This window comes from Tachypleus tridentatus, chromosome 2 (genome assembly GCF_004210375.1).
Source record: "Tachypleus tridentatus isolate NWPU-2018 chromosome 2, ASM421037v1, whole genome shotgun sequence".
NCBI lineage: Eukaryota > Metazoa > Arthropoda > Merostomata > Xiphosura > Limulidae > Tachypleus > Tachypleus tridentatus.
Window position 1 is genome coordinate 147,746,448 of NC_134826.1, and position 18,325 is coordinate 147,764,772.

General features: G+C 34.4%; 1 pseudogene across 1 annotated transcript in view; it reads left to right on the forward strand.

Annotated features, from left to right (window-relative positions):
• The first annotated feature begins 7,809 nt into the window (after positions 1–7,809).
• LOC143245634 (angiopoietin-1 receptor-like) overlaps positions 7,810–18,325 on the forward strand; it is a 56,204-nt pseudogene continuing 45,688 nt past the window's right edge. Inside the window, 5 exon segments of the transcript XR_013025648.1 lie at positions 7,810–8,114; positions 9,722–9,754; positions 10,432–10,520; positions 11,485–11,571; positions 11,861–11,976. The product of XR_013025648.1 is annotated as an angiopoietin-1 receptor-like (transcript).

Sequence of the window (18,325 nt, forward strand, 5' to 3'; positions counted from 1 at the left end):
CTTTTGGAATTTCGTTAGTTCAGTACGTGAATGGTTCAACAAAAATCTCTTATGATAGAAAGAGAGTTGGTGACCAAAACACTAATCCAGTAGAGGCATTTGTACCTTTGTCTATGCATACACGCGCGCGTTTTTTGTTACATCATTAATAAAGCTTGTCTTCCACTTTTATCAACGTGTTCAGTCTATTTATTTCTCAAAAAAAAAAAACCCATTCAATTTTTCAAATTTAGTTTATTCTATAAATTTACTTTTTGATTCACCAGTTACATTTTTCAACAAGTCATTTTCATTAGATGTAATTTTATGTAGGCTAGATAGCTTTTGAGATATTGATTCCAAACCAATTTTTCTATTTTTATCTAGCAGGTCAGTTTTTCGTGACGAGACCTATCAAATTTGAAAGGTTATAGCTTTAATTCCTTTAGTTGATCCATAGAAGCTTTTTCGTGCCACTCTCCACATTAAGCTCGGTTTAATGAAGAATTTTATGAAAGCAATGAATAAAACAAATTCGAGAGGCTTTCAATACCTTGTTGAGAAATTTCCAAATATCGGTGCCACGAAATTGAAGGTGGAAATCTTTATAGACCCCAAATCAGGGAGGATGTGCAAGATGACAGCTTTGGAGAAAGCCTCAATGTCTTAGAACTCAAGCATGGCGAACCTGTAAATGGATTTATGGAAACTTCTTTGGTAACCACAAGTCTCCTGTACACAAAGAGGGAGCCCACAATGTGCTAGATGCATGTGAAAAAATGGATTGTTGCATATTCTTGAATTTTACATTTTTAAGACAATGAGAAATTGCTACCAAGGTTTCTGGAACGAAAGTATGCTGGCAGACTATTGCTAGGTGTTGTACCGCGACAATTTGGACAAAGTTTATAAAATCAAATCATATTTGCGACGTTTTTAAGTTGTTGAACGTTTCTTTTTTTTTTCACAAGTGGGTATTGTATAAATTTAGTAGTGTGAATAGTGCGTATAACGTTTGTGGAGATTATATTTAAAAAATAATAAAGTTGTAACGTTAGTTAGCCTAACATATGATTATTACCTAAACTGTGCTGAAATTAACACCAGTTATATTAGTTAGTAGAAAACCGAAACAGATTTGGAACGAGCGTGATACATTGGTACAAAAATATAGTTACATTTTTGATGAGATGAAAAAGTTATATTTTGTCTACCTTGTTATTAAGCGGATTTATCTAATGCTAGGGAGGAAATCAGTTCACCTAAGAATACCACAGAAGAACCCATAGTTGGTTCATTTCCTCAAACAAGGCTACCCATAAAAAATATACCACGATATTAATGCAATAATACTTGTAAAAGACATAAAATTTTAAAGGTTATCCAGGCATATATATATATATATATTGTTTTATTTTATTACGAATTGCGCATAAAGCTTCTGTTTGTTTGTTTGAAATTAAGCACAAAGCTCCAAATGGGCTATCGGTGCTCTGCCTACCACGAGTATCGAAACCTGGTTTTATCGGCGTGAGTCCACAGGCACACCATTGTGCCACTGGGGGGCACACAAAACTACTCGATGTATATTTGCCCTAGCATTCATAATTAAGTAGTGGTAAACTAGAGGGAGGGCAGTAATTAAATATCACCCGCCGTAAACATTTGAGCTACTCTTTACTAAAAACACTGGTATTGACAGTCACATTGTAGTTTCCCAAGGTTGAAGGGCAAGTATGCTCGGTGACGTGATTCGAACTCTCTACCTGCAGATTGCGTATCGAGTGCCCTGATCATCAAACCATATATAATGCAATTTTAAGAGAATAATAATATTTCTGGGATTTTTCATTTTATCGTATTTATTATGAGAATGTTAAGTTGAATTTTCTTTAATAATGATAATTTATACACAGTTGATCATATTTAAATAATTTATCCATCTATTAACAAGCGTAATAAAATCTGATTTGTTTTTGTCAAGGTTTACTGTTTATAACTTTGCATGCTTACAAAATTAGAAAAGGTTTACTTCAAGTTAGCTGAATTGATAATTCGTTTAAATTATTCTATACTATATTTCCCGATGGGCTAACGGTAAGTTATAACTTACAACTCCAAAATCAGGATTTTGATTTCAAATAATAGACAGAGTTTGTTGTGTAGCTTTGCCTTGAAATGAATAAACCTTTTATACTGTTTCGTATCATAAAAGCATGTGCAGCAAATACATTAGTGTTGTCTGCAAACAATATTAATTTCATAAAAAGAGCTATAAGTTCGTTAAGGTGCAAAATAAGTGAGATTAATGCTAAGGTAAACAACACTGTTTCACACTATGTATTTAAAATATTATAATTCTTATTTTTAAAATTTGTTCTATTTTTGCTGTTGTACCCAGTGGCACAGCGGTATATCTGGGGGCTTACAATGATAGAAACCTGGTTTCGGTTCATGTAGGCTGTAGGGGGTAGAGTAAGGATGGCCTCTTGTATATCATTGTTAGCTATGTTTATTAACCCTGAAGAAGCTATTAAAGCGAAACGCTAGTTTAAGTAAATATATATGCATATATTATTTTCTATTTATCTGGAGTGTTTTTCTTGATTTTTATCAAAGACATGTCAGAAGTTGTGAATTTCACCAATACCTATTATATGAATAAGTCACATATTCATTTCATGAATTATCTTAATTTTGATTGGCTCACAAAATAATTTACTGACGTTTGAATACCTTAACTGCACTTTATGCCTCTTTGTTGGTCAAGTTTAATTTTGCAAAATTTATTTATTTCATTTAGCTACGAAATATGAGGTGAGAGTAAACTATGGGTCTAGGGATGGTCGTGCTTGCCCCCTCATTTTTAATAGGCTATACGTTAGTAATTTATAATAAACGGTAAACTTCGGCGTAAATGTTACATTCGTATTTTTTGTTCAAATTACTCACTATTACCCTGAATGTAAATAATAAGTCATATGTTGAAAAAAAAAAAAAAAGAACCTAAGGAATCACCGTCACGTGTCAAGACACGCGGGAGAGCAACCGCTCAATTCCATACACTATATAACTTAAAAGTCTGAAAAAACAATTCAAACTATTTTAATGTAAGCCTATTTATCAAGCTTAAAGGAATGAATATATTGTCTAGCTATATTAATATAATAAAAACAAGGAGTATGTAGTGTGTAGACTGCGTAGTCTACTTAAAACAACCTTAGTATTCCATCATTTTAAGTAAAATTGTACAATTTTTACGAAAAACCTCAATTCAAATAATGACAATGTACAGTTAAGAACGAAACATATAAAGCCTGTGATAAAAAATGTTAATGGCTGAAAAAATCTAATTTGATTAGTTTTATGTCCTAATTTATTGGGCTTGGCATGGCCAGGTGGGTTAAGGCGTTCGACTCATAATCTGAGGATTGCGAGTTCGAATCCCCGTCACACTATATATGTTCGCCCTTTTAGCTGTAGGGGCGCTATAATGTGAAGGTGAATCCTATTTTTCCTTCGTAAAAGAGTAGCCCAAGAGTTGGCGGTGGGAGTTCCCTCTAGTCTTACACTGTTAAATTAGGGACGGCTAGCGAAGATAGCCGTCGTACTTTGCGTGAAATTCCAAAACAAACAAACCTAATTTATTAATTTTGTCAGTTGTACCCAGCATTAATAGAGTCTGCTGTAAAAAAAGAGGGTCTAAATTGATATTCTAACTTTGCATTGTGTCAAATTAATGAGTATTATTCTTATACTTCATAAGAGTATAAATAGATACTGTGTTGTTGTTGAGCTTAGGATTCTTCCACAGTAGATATATAAGATTTGGTGATAAATTCAACGATAAATGAACACCAAACACTTCACTTGTTCTCAGAATAATATATACATTTGGAACTAATTTAACACATGTACAACAAATTATTTACACTATACAGGTCATAGGGATATCCTAAACACTATATGGTTCTCTTCTTGTTGTCGAAAGTCCAATTAGGCCTTTTCAATTAGTTGACAAACCGAACTCCCTTCCCCTATTTCTGTTGTATAAATGTTTTATGTATCATTCACTTACATTACAATTCAGTGTTACCGCAGACGTATAATGCTTTTCAAGTAATCGTTTGGTCTTTCTTGAAAATATCTTCTGTTCCTTTTGTCAAAGTGCACTCAGACTGATTCAGTTACTATAGAACAACGCTTTGACGGAATAAATTATTTTCCTTATCTCCTTTTGCATTGCTAGTTTTCCTCTAACACATTTCCGCCTATGGTACTTAACTTTATGTTTGATTTTAATTTGACCGAGTTCCTTCTCATCACTTTATTTTTTCGTCTCCTTCGTCTTTTACTCACACTATTTATGTGTTCATAACTTAATCGTCTATTCGCTATATTCTTGAAATTAATTAGTAAGAAACACAACTTCCAATAATCGTCTGCTTTTAACTCTCTTGTTAAATAAAAAAGATTAAATAAAAAAATCATTCACAACATAAACTAATTAATATCTACACTAAACAGTCTTTTACGTTGTGGTACATTGAAAAAAGGAGTCCTGAAGAGTTCAAAATGTATCTCAAGCCATCTCAGACTCTTGTTTCTTAGATTTTCCGGGAGCCTTTTGAGGCCAGTCCCTTCAGGACCCCTTGGCCCTAATGGCTCCGACACCTAATAATTAAATTAAGAACTACCCCAACCTACTCCTTGGTTACGAGCCTGAGGATTTACAAGATTCTAATAAAGACTTTAGAGTGAACATCACACATATTTTTTAAGGCATATTTTACAGAAAATTTATGTGTGAAGTTATTTGTTTCTTTTACTCTGCATGCATCCAAGGAAATTCTGCTCTTTGGTTTGTTAATAAACACAAAGCTACACAATGACCCAACCACATATATCGCAACTCGATTTTAGCGTTGTAAGCATGCAGGAATTATAATAAAGAGATGTAATATTCAAAGAAGAATTAAGAACGAAAATATATTTAAATAAAGAAAAGATCTAAGACGCTGTTAAAGATGTACAATGGGGTTATAAGAATAAAATCAAAGAAGGGCAAAATGTTATCAATAGAGTAAAACTATGAAAAATCAACGCAATATAAAAATACATCAATGAAATGCAAGAAGATTATGAAAGTAGAATCAACAGTGTAGAAAAAGAAATACCAGTGGTAGAGTAAGACATCTGGAAAATGAATTAACAAATAAAAGGAACAAATCAACCACACTTCTGTCTACATAAGCTTAAGAATTCCATTCACAAAACTTTAATTGAAAAATGTGGAAAGTAAAAACCTTGTTATCACTACTCCTGTGCTATCTATAACTGCAGGGTCTTACATACCTACTACAGCTATATCATTACCTCAAAATATATACAACATAGCAGGCCACATTACCCAACTAAGAGACAAAGAAATTATGACGAAAAGGTGCTATGGAAAACATATCACGCTCAAGTGAAAATAATTTCAAAAAATGAGTAAACGCAACAATGAACATCAAGCTATTTATGATGTTTCTCATTTAATTAGGAAGGTCGAAACGTTGTTCTCTCTTTATCAATAAAAGTGTTAATACCCATGCCAGCCGTTCTGTGATACATTTTTATTTCAAGTGGATTTCTTGTCATCAAGAAGAAAGAAGATGGTTTGATGTGAGCAGCGGGTGGGCACAACGTTCCACAAAGAGGAAAGTTAGAACTCAATCTGACGACAGGAAGCTTCTTTACACAACACAATATATAAAAAATTGAAATCAGAGCCAAGGAGAGGGGATACATCCGGTGGAGTAAATATTTTCCACATATACGATAGAAACACTCCTCATTCTTTTTCTCTCTAAAAAAAAATACTTATATGCTGATATTGCGTTTTGTTGTGTTTTGCATGGAAAAAACAATATACTTGATTGATGAGGATGAGGTGCTCAGAACGAGGGAGAAGCAACAGGCCCAGGATTTCTCTTCTGGGCCTGACTGATATCAAGTAAGAGTGTGTACTGGGAAGCGACTTCAAGCAGAAGTATAGATAGGAGGTTAAACTAGTTTGATATAGCTTGTAAGGGTTTTGTTCATATAGATGAACCTGAATCTTTACAGTAGGTGCCTTTGATTTGTTGGTGATAAATTTTAACAATAAACAACCGCATACAATCCAACTGTTTTAAGATAATATATCAAAATAAATCAAATATATATACAAATGTTTGTTACACTATTCGTTATCACAGTTATATTCAGATCTTTAAATAATTATCTCTTTTTCTTTAAAGACTGTATAGGTTGCCTTAAATACTTTGATTGTTGCAACAGAAGAAGAACTTCGGAAGTGTATTCAAAACTTGATTCAGATTTTCGATGAATTCTCTGGTGAAGATATTATTGTGGAACTTGGACGACTTAGGAGGCATTTGAAAACTGCCAAAATAAGCGTTGAAGAGGCAAATAAATGAACAGCATTGGAGTTTCTGGAATTTATTGTGAAATGGGATTTTTGTGAATCTCTGCCAAGCTTGTCACTGTTTTTGAGATTTTCTTTTTTTTTACTGTCTCTGTATTTATTGCTTCATGTGAAGGAAGTTTTCCAAATTGAAATTGATAAAAAGTTTCTTTCACTCGGCCACGAGTCATACAAGATTAACAAATTTGACTTTTCTTTCAAATAAACATGAAAATGCAAAGAAGGTGAATTTTGATGAGGTCATTGGTCAATTTCCAGAAATTAAGGCTTTCTGCTTTCGAAGCAGAGGCTGTGAATTATCTATATTTTCCTTTGAAGAACAGGTTGAGCGTTGAGGCTGGATTTCCTGTATTTTTGTATAAAATAAAATGCATTATTATCTCTTCACTAAATTTTTAGTGTCCTGCATGTTTGTAATTTCAATTTGTTTATGAAGTTATGACAGCACTGCACTATTTGAAAATGTACTTGTAAACACAATATATTCTTCTGTGTGTTTAAATTTTAAAATTATTTTTTTGGGGGGGGGGAGCAAAGGAAGGATCTGCTCCAGGTGCCAATTACTTTATGTACGCTCCTGAACAGCTCACTGTGGCTTTGTTCTAAAACAAACAAAACGTTATTTTGACTACTATATAGGAGTATCTTGTAGACCTATATTTATAGCATTTCTTATTTCATTTTCTCACAGAGGCCGGCATGGCCAAGCGTGTTAAGGCGTACGACTCGTAATCTGAGGGTGGTGGGTTCGCATCCCCGTCGCGCCAAACATGCTCGCCCTTTCAGCTATGGGGGGCGTTATAATGAGACGGTCAATCCCACTATTCGTTGTCAAAAGAGTAGCCCAAGAGTTGGCGGTGGGTGGTGATGACTAGCTGCCTTCCCTCTAGTCTTACACTGCTAAATTAGGGACGGCTAGCACAGATAGCTCTCGAGTAGCTTTGTGCGAAATTCAAAATACAAAAATACAAATTTTCTCACATCATAGTTTTTATTGGTTATCCCCCAATGATATTGCGGTATGTCAATGCTTGAAATCGGGTTTCGATACCCGTGGTAGGACAGAGTATAGATAGCCTTTTGTGTAGTTTATGTTTAACTTCAAACAAATTTTTATTTGTTTGTCTCATTTAATATTATAGTTGTTTAAACACTATGTAAAATTATAACATAAATACTACTAATAAGAAAAATGGCGTGTATTTCTATTGGCATTTGAAACTTACCATTGCTAGTTTATAGAGATAATGAATAAGTGCTGTGCGTCAGAATTGTATCAGTTATGAACAGTGATTTTCTATAGAGAGAATGTAGAGGATGTGTTTAGTTATTTGGATTTCCGGTCGTTTGATACCAATGTAAATATCTATCTATATGTAATCATAAAATATTTGCATATAAGTCATATTTCTTTTATGCTGTTCTACTATTTTTAGTTTCAGCATTTTTAAAGGAAAATATAAGTTGTTTTTAAATTATCACAAGTTATCACTGACTGAAACGAAAAATTATTAATATAAAATTGTCTTTCTTATAAGAAGACAATCGCTTCAACTACCTGCAATCTCTTTGTTTGATTTTGTTTCACCGTTAGCGTCTCTCGTGTACATAAAATGTAAAATAGGCGTTACATGGAGAAGGTACTAACGTATGTTATGTTTGTGTAAGTATTTAAGTGAAACATTTTAAACAAATGTATTGTTAAGTAAATATAAAAATTAAAACTAAAATATAACATAACTTAAGGACAAAAAGAGACCTGTTAGTTCGTCTGTTTGTATTAGGTCGTTTATTTTTTTAATTAAACTAAACTTAAAAAATATTAAATTATAAAACAATCAAAGCCTGTACTTATCATTTAAATATATATTTACATATATAAAAAATATTCTCATGAACTCCTTTATTTATTGCATCAACTGCATCTAAGGGTGACGTTCCAAAGGCCAACTGCCCTGTTAAAAAGTAAAATGTCTGGGCTGAAACTGATTCCTACCTTGATAAACTTTGTATTTGTGTCACTTTTTCATGAGATGTAATTCTCACCATTAAGTACAAAAAAAAAAAAAAGAAGATGATGCTTCAGCTTTTTCAGTTTTCTTAATGGTTTCAAATGTCTCAGTCTAATCTACCACTATCTCTTCTCCTTTTTAAGAGAAAATCGTTTGATTTCTTCCTTGTCCTCATATGACAACCTTTTCTTCCCAGATATCATTTTAGTAGTAGCCTCTTCTGAATCTTTTCTAACAATAAAATGCCCTTCTTGAGGTAAGAAACTTAAAAAAAGGCTGAATTGAGTACTCCAAATATGGCCCAAACATTAGTGTACACACAGACTTGTATTTAATATTTCTGTAAATACAATGTGCAAGTGAAATTCTGTTTGCTTTGCCACTAGCAATGGTAAACTGCTTCAATGCCTCATGAGACTAAGCAGCCTGAACATAAAGATCATTTTCTTCCATAACACTGTTGATGTTATTCTCTTCAAAATTATAAATGTAATTCAAATTATGATATTCTGTATCCTTTGTTTTGCATTTATTACAGTTAAAAAACATGTACCATTATTCATGTGCCAAATTATCAGAATCCTTTCTTCTCTCCAGCCACATTTCTATCAAATGATCCAATGAATGGCCTATGCTGATAATGATACTTTTCTAAGAAGCATTTTATGTGACATCTTGTAAGATGCTTTTTGAATCTGAAGCTCCACTTAATCAATAAATCTCTTATCTGCATGAACACCAATCACTTCAAAGAATGCCAAAGTGTTAGTGAGGCAAGATGTTTCCCCCAATGAAACCATGTTGACTCATCAACAGTGTTATAAACTTTGTTGTTAAATGACCTTGAAAAGCATCTTTATCAGACTTTAAAAATTTTCCCGTTAGTGTTAAGAGACTAATAAGTTTACAAGTATGAGAATAATTTTAAGCACCTTTGAAAAGAGGAGTAATATAACTCATTAACCAACTTTCAGTTTTCTGGCATGTACTTTACTACTAACGATATACAAAATATAGTAGCAAGTGGCTTGCATATCTTATACATAACCTCCTTAGAGCAATTATCTGGACCAGAAATCTTATCATTCCATTGATCATGTTTTTCTTTAGCAGCTGTTAAGGATGAGGAATATTGCTTAAATCTTCATTAGTAAATATAGAAGTTAAGAAATTAAGTGAAATTTAAAATTTTAGAGAACTTGATAGTGAACTAAGTGAAAGAAAATGAATTTGAAGTTTAGTAATTTTATTATTATAGAAACTATTTTGTTGAATGCCTTTCTACCCTAAGGTATGTTAACATTTTCCTATTTGACAGTCTTAGTGAATAATTTTGACTTTTTTTAACAATTTAATGTCCAGTAAGTCATTATTTATTTAAATGTATTATACATTGATATGAAATATGAACTAACCTGTATTTAACTTTGTTTTTGATTACCTTATGCAAACTATGCTTATGGTTATAATATTATTTTAGTTGTCAGCTGCTCTGCTAGTAATATACTAGCACTACTAATTGTTTGAAGAGCAAACTAGTAGTAATACTAATCTGATAAGGTTTTATCATTACAAGCTTTGAGTTAATGAATTTGATTGACAAACATTTCTGACCATATCACAGTTAACTGAGAAATCTGAAGTGCAACTTTTACATTCAGACTCTCAACATCAACATAATGTACAAATAATAACTTTGAAAATTAAATGATATTTGGGAAAATGTTTTTAATTTGAAATTTTACAACAAGATAAAGGTATTGTTATATGATATCCCTTTCACCCCAGACTCGTCCTAGTAGCCTTTCAGTAAGTCTGTCCTCTTTCAGATAATGAGACCAAAAATGTACATAGCATTTGAAAGGAATCCTAACTAGTGATTAGTATAGTCAGATAATTATCTCTCTCCTCTTTTTTTGTTTTTCATGTATTCATTATGTCTATAAGTATACTGTACTATTCTTGTAGATTAATTATTAGCAGCAGAACACTGCCTCAATGTCTTGGATGGCTTACCACTACTATGCCAAGATCCATTTCTTCAGCCACACTATGTAGTTGGTTTCTATTTATATTACTTTGAGCTTATAATAACTAAAGATTTTTGCTAAATATTTTTAAAAAGTAAAGGAGGTTTTTAAATATAAAAGAAAAGCTACCTAAATAGTATTTTTATATTATTGAAGAACCTTTGTTGTTGTTTTTTTTTTAAACTTTATTAACTTGGTGCATTAACTCATTTTAGATGCTCGTGGCTAGAAAAAAACTGGTAAAGTTTTAACAAAACTTCTTTACATCAATTAGCAGTTTTATCATTGATATACTGAGAAGCATTTTATAATTCCTAACTTAATTAATGTTAAGGTTTTGCTGAAAATAACTTGTGTATTCTAGTATATTAATTAAGAACCTGTATTACTAATGTAGTATGTGTATCAGCATATAATTAAGGTGTAACAGTTTACTTAGTAAATAAATAAAAGTACTGTTATTTTAAACATTAGAAGTAAAGGTTTCTTACAGCTTAATGAATTGATATTAGAAATTACTTTATATCAATTGCATTAACAATAACAAAATGCTTGAATTTAGATGTTAACAACCCATTGATATTAGATAATTTTCATCCTAGCATTGAATTTAATAACTAAGAAACCTTCTAGAGCAGATCTGTATTTGTAGCATTTATCTCAATCTGTAAACTGACTTTTATCATTACTTTTGCATTTTTGTCCACTTTGATTATTAAAAATCAGTTTCTTAGAATTAAAGCCAGATTTCATCTACAGATCCTGTGATTTTGTAAATATTTGTTCTTAACATTGTTACCAAAGGAGTGTAAAGTTAAAAACAGTTCTTATAGAACAGTGTTTTTTGCTCAAAGCATAATGTGTTTTTTATGTGAAATATTGAAAATAATTTTCTCTGAAACATTCATAAATAGGATAGGAATATAGAAAGACAATGTTCATAGATGAGAAATTTTATTTTTAAAGCATCTGCTTGTTTTTGCCATTTTAGGTCTGTGTGAGAAACTTGTAAGAATGACAGAGCACCTTGATTCCATATTTCTAGTTTTTGTTCTTTCAATATTGTGTAATTTTAGAGGTGAGTATTTAATCACCATTTTTCTTTCTAAATAGCCCTTATTATTAAGCAGCAATACTTTTTTCATTCATAGTTCCATAAATTTCTTAATGGTGTATTAGTTATTCAATGTAATCTTTATGATGAAGAATATGTGCTTCACGCATTTCTAATCTAGTTCTTGTATTCCTTTTTGGCTATGTTATTATTAGGACTTTATTGAAAATAAGTTACAAAATTTGTTTTTTCTATTGTGCAGTTTCAGAAATGGTTATTATAAATAAAAATGCATAAAACTTTTGTTTTTTAGCCATATTTACACTTAGAGGTCCAGCAGATGTCAAAGTAATTTCAAGTTATGAAAAGGGAATAGAAATAGAGTGGAGTCCTGTTTCATTACCTAATGTCATTGTTGAGAAATATGAGGTGAGTTTTAAAGTTTTTTGTTTATTTGTAACTCTGGTATTCAAAGATGTGCAGTAAATTTTGCATGCATGTAACATTAAATCTTTATTTTTAATATTTATTTCATTTAAGATATATATGGTAAATTTATGTTAATTTTCTTCATGAAAATAAGTTTGAGCATCCATGATGATGAGAAAACCCACTTGTAGAAGAAAATATACAAGTTAAAATGGCTACATAGAATTTTCTCTACCCATACCAGACATTTTTTACAAGTTTGAACATGCTTTTTTTTTCAAAATATATTAGTTATTAATTCACCTTTTTTACTTTGTGTTGGAGATGTAAATCTTCTATGTTTTGTTTTTCAAGCACAGAGATTAAGCTGTATTGAGTATTCGGAATTTTTTTCTTGATTCTCATAGCTAATTATAATGTTACAAGCACATGTTATTGGTCATAATGACAAATTTTAGCTGCTAAGTTTACCAGGCCTATCCTCACATATTGGATGGAATTTATGAGATCTGAGATCTATATCAAGATGTTTGAGTTCACTTAGCTTTTTCAGATGGATTAATTAAACCTTTTCTTACTCTTCCTCTCTTGTCCTGCATACTTGTTTCCTTTCTACCTCCTTGTGGTCCCATGTCAAGCAAGTATTTATCTGGTATGAGACCTCCTCACACAACAGGCAATAAAACCTGCTTCACATGGTTTAGGGGATTTTACTTCCACATGTTTTTAGTTTCCAAAAAAAACAGGAGACTAGAGAATAGTCAATGACTTATCTGATCTTAATCAATATGTTTACACCCCATGTAATCCTGTCTTATTCTTTGGTGGACTTTTTTTTTTAGGTGTCTTTGGGTGACCAAGATGGATGTCTTTAATGTTTATTTGCATATTCCCATCTTAGAATGATTTTGTCCATTGTAGGGATGTATATTAATTTTGTATCCTACCCTTCAGGTTGAATTTGACTTCTTACATTTTCTGTTGGGAGGTAAGAGCTTCAACTCTTCATCATTCCTAGGTTTCCACTTTTACTTGGATGTCTGGCTGCTTTTGGCCCGTTCCAAACATTCATGGTTGTCAGTTCCTTTACAAGCTGGTTGATCAAATTGGAGTAGTCCTTCCTTTGTCGTACACAGTACCTCTTTCATCTGGGTGTTTTCTTTAACAGTAATCTTAGTTAGTCACAACTTTCTTCTCTCTGGCTCAGTTCTGTGGAACTAGCTATTCTGAATGCCATTTTTGCTCTTTCACTTTCTACTTGCAAGGTCTTCTCATTTTTGGGGATGTGGTTTTGACTTTTCTCACACCCCTCATCTAGGCTTGTGATCCCTTTAATGGGTCCTTCACAACCAGTGGAACCTTGCTTGGGTTCCCTTGCATTGTGGATGATGTCTGATGGGGGATGTACAAAGCCTCATTCATTGGTGAGCTTACTGCTTCCTCCTTGGTGGTAAGATTTACACATGTTTATGGATGTATTCCTTCAAGGCTTGGTTATGTGAGTCGATCACCAGAAAGCTTTGGGTCATTAGTCTGTGGGGTATGTTCTTGAGTTCTTTACTGTTTGCAGAGCTTTTGATCACTTTCTTTCCATCTCAAAAATTGACTGGTCATGATCCATTCTGGCAATTCAAAAGTAATGGCTCATATCAATCACTAAGATTGCACCTAGTCAGTATCTAATGTTTTTCAACATTAGATATTTTCTTTTGGGTCCATGATCATTCAATATGTTTGATAACATGCCATGTAGTGGATGCTTTCAACTTTGTGACAGACTGTCTTTCCCTACCAGACCAGGTTTACCCAGTGCAATGGTCCCTTCATCCTTTTGGTTTTTATTGGTGGTATTGTCATTAGTGGGGTATTCCTCATATTAATGCATTTGTCACTGCTCTCAATAACCATTCAGTTTTGTTTTGATCCCTGATTTCTCATCCTTGTGGCTCTGGGTATAGATGCCTACAGACAGAATTGGTTAGATAAGTTTCTTTATGTTTATCCTACTATCCAAATACTTCATCAGGTAGTCTCCCTCATTCATAATACTCCATGCAAAGTTTTTGTGATTGCTCATTACTGGCCCACTCAACTATGATTTCCTTAGTTGTTCCTCCCCATCTCTTCTTTTATCTCCCAACCTTCTTTGTCAACCCAGTTCATGTCCTCCACCTTCATGTCTGGCTCTTGTCCAGTTCTGGTTTGTCTGTCTTTTTTACATAGGGACTTTAAAGGTGGTGTTCTGTATGTGATGAAGAGACCTCCTAGAGAAGGTTATGCACTTTTAATTTACATACTCTGGGATCTAAATATCCACCCATGTGATTGCCGTGCATGGCGACGAGTAAAGGGGAGAAAAGATCCTGCTGATTGAGGGGTCCACACCACTTTGACCTTGAATTTCTGTAGATGGAGGGCCTTGGGGTGGTTCCCAGGGTCAGTTGTATGGTCCACATGGACTAGGGTCAACTGTGTACTAGTGTTGGATATTCTAAATGGGTTTTGTGGACATTGTGTCTGATGCTGTTGTTTGGGTGTAGTCTCACAAAACCCTGGAATTGTTGTAGTTTCCTTGTTTGCCATTGTAGTGCATCTCCTTGTAGGGTTCCATTGTAAGTGAAGACAGAGGACACTGAAGTGTATATTTACAATGAATACCCCAATCCTTGAAATAAAATAATGAAACTGAAGAAAAAAAAACAGATAATTGGAAAATGGCAACATGTAGACAACTCTGTTGTGCAGACACCATCACAATTGGATTCTGTACATTTTCTTATTTTGCATTCATTATCTATGAAATTCTTAGGGCAGTTGTCTTCCTTTTTCAATCAAAATAGATTAAAGGGGCTCACTAATTCTTCCAAGTCAGTAAGGAAGTTGCACTCGGGAGACATTTTGGTAGAAACATCAACACACCAAACTCTTCCTGAATTAATAGACCATTGGGGATACACCCATTGAGGTTACTCCCCATCTAACCTTAAATTCGTTGAGAGGGATTTAAAGAACATTTCTGAGTTGGAGACCATTGCTGGTTTCTTCAGGCAAGGCATTTGTGAGGGGCACCATATATCCACTTGTAAGGATGGAATAATGTTGCTTACTGTTGTTCTAATTTTGATGTTTACATTGCTACATCCACCTGTCACTGTTAAGGCAGGTTATCTGAACTGTAAGGTATGGCCATATGTATTCAATCCACTCCAACATTTCCAGTGTTTGGTTGTTCAAAGACATTTTGTTGTGGATTCTTACCATGTGCTCTTTGTGGTGACAAAGACCATAATGCCTATGTATGCAAACTGGAACTACACTGTTAACTGTGGTGGTTCACACTCTCTTGTACTTCTGATCGTGTCCTAAAGGGGTGGAAGAGAAAGAGGTGCAATGTTTGAAATATGTGAGCAATATTTTGTATTCCTAGGCTCAGAAGTTACTATCCCCTGCTCCATATAGGATATATGCTGCTCCATTCCATTCCACTGCTACAGTGCAGACAGGTCTTTCCATCCCTCCGACATAGTTGTTCTCCAGTCGTGAAGTCTTTTGCCTTCTGTGGTTAAGAGAGTCGACAAGTCAATGTGTACTAAAATCTCTGTTCTCATCAATCCTTCCAGTGACTGTTTATGTTCACTTTCTTTGGTTTCGCTTCTGGAGTATGCTCAGGTCCATTTTTTTTCAGCTCTGAGATGTTTAATGATTGTTTGCTCTCAACATCAGTTGCTGGATTTGACATATACTGACAGAGGTCATAAGACCTTCTCTTAATAAAGTAAAATGTGGTCATAAGCTGAAGGGTTCTACATCTAAATAAAAATGGCCACATTGATACAGTGCAACTGTCAAAGTTTCCATTCTAATATAAATGACATTGAGGGTTTGATTGATTCTTATCATTCTGTGCATCTCCTTTTGGTGTTGATTCCTGTACATGGTAAGGGGACCTCCCAGGGAAGGTTCTGTTCTATCAGTTTACCTCCTTTGGGACCTATACATTCACCCACGTGTTTGCAGTGCATAGTAACCTGTGAAGGGGAGGAGAGGATCCTGGTGGTTGAGGGGTCCAACCCTAACACACCACTTTGACCTGGAATTCCTGTATATGGGCAGCTTTGGTGTGGCCCCCCTAGAATCAATTGGCTGGTCCACTTGGGCTAGGGACAACCAAGTACTAGAGTTGGATGTTCTCAGCAGGTGTTGTGGACACTTTATCTGATGTTGGTGTTTGGGTATAGTGCTCATGAAACTCTGGCATTACTGGAATGTTCTTGTTTGGCATTGTAGTGAGTCTCTTTGTAAGCCTCCATGGTGGGTAGGGTTAGTGGGCACCGAAATATTCTTTTTTTTATTATGGATCCTCCAAATAAAAACTGAACTAAAATAGTGAATAAACAGTCCATAGGTAAACAACCATGTCTTGAAGAATCTGAGCATCAATCTTCAACATCTGTAATGCCTGTTCCTCATTTTCTGATACTACATTCTCTTTCAGACAAACCTTTAGGGTAGATATCTCCCTTTTTCATTCAGAAGTGACTAGAGAGACTTGTTGACTCTCTAAAGTCAGTAAAGAAGCTTTGCTCTGGTGACATTCACAGGTGATTTGGGATATACATTTACATCACTGCATCCACTTGCCACCATCAAGGCAGGTTATCTAAATTGCAAGGTATGGTATACATTCCAAACCCTCTCAGATGTTTTCAGTGTCAGCAGTTTGGTCACTCAAAGACATCATGTTGTGATTCTTTGACATATGCTTGTTGTGGTGGCAAGGACCACAATGCCTGTGAGTGTGAAACAGACTCTCATTGCATCAGTTGCAATTGCTCTCACCTGTTCCTCTTTTGTTCTTGCTCTAAATGGTTGGATAAGAAAAAGAAGTGCAGCGTTTGATGATGATTCAAAACATTACTTACCATGAGGCTCAAAAGTTGCTGTTTACCACTTCATTTCGGATGTATGCTGCTGCACTTCATTCCACTACTACAGTGGAAGTGCAGATGGATCTCTTTGTGCTTCCAAAAGAATTGTCTAATGAAAAGTCTTTTGACCTGCATGGTTAAAAAAGTTGGTGAATCAATGTCAACACCCATCTCTGTCCCTGACATATATTCCAGCAAATCCCAAAAACCACTTCTTTTCATTCTGGGTATGGACATTTCCTCAGGTGCATCTTCTCCCACCCCAAGATGTAAAATGATCATTCGTTCACATCCTCAGTTGCTGGAATCCTCTTCTAACAACAAATTCCTGCCAAATCAACCTAGGGCAGGATCCATGGAAGTCGACAGGCCTCCTTTGAATAAAGAGAATAAAGAAAAAGATATTGTTGTAAACAGAAGGGCTCTCCACCCAATTCCCCTACACATAAATAAAAATGGCCACCTTGATACAATGGATTTGTCGAGGTTTATGTTATAATCTGCATGACATCAAAGCAATGGTTGCTTTGTACCATCTTGCATGTCTGTCCTTACAGGAAACATTTATGAGACCTGCCAATACAGTCACCTTTTGGCAGTTTTTTTTTACAGAAATGACAGACTGTGTAATGGATGAGTGCAGGAATAGGTGGCACTGTTGGTTGATCAGCATGTGCTCACTTGACACACCTTTGGAGTCCATAGCCACCTGTGTTTCCTTGGGTCATACCATCACTGTTTGTTCTCTCTACCTGTTGCCTGGAGAGACCTATGATCAATGTGTCATTGATACTCTCATTGAACAGTTGCCAATTCCTTTTTTAATCCTGGGACTTTAATGGACATTATCTCATTTGGGGAAGTGCTGATATTGGTGGGAGTGGTCACTCTGTAGAGCGTATGCTCCCTGATAACAACGTTTCTCTTTTCAATAGTGGTTTTTATACTTATTTTCATGCACCTAGTCGGTCCTTTATGATTTGGATCTCTCAATTTGCTCCCCTTCACTATTCTACCACTTTTCATGGAGGATTGACAATAACCTATGAGGCAGTGATCATTTTCTTATAATTTTGAGAGAGACTGGCTGTGGTCCATGCCACCTGATCTGTGTGCTCTGGTGGAAGCTGGATCAATCAAAGTGGCTCTCTTTCACTTCTCTCGCAGAACTTGATCATGCCATCATATGTAAGCCATCAATAGATGTCCATGTGGCAGCAGTAACTGTATTATACAGGCAACTGCTCAATGTATTCCTAAAATTTCGACGTTTTCCACAATATCCTTGTCCGTGGTGGAATTCTGCCTGCTACATGACATGGAAGACTCAAAAACGAGCCTGGGGTACTTTTCATAGTTATCCCACACTCTTGCACTGCATGCTCTATGCTAAAGATGCATTGTGCTCTTATTCAATCAAA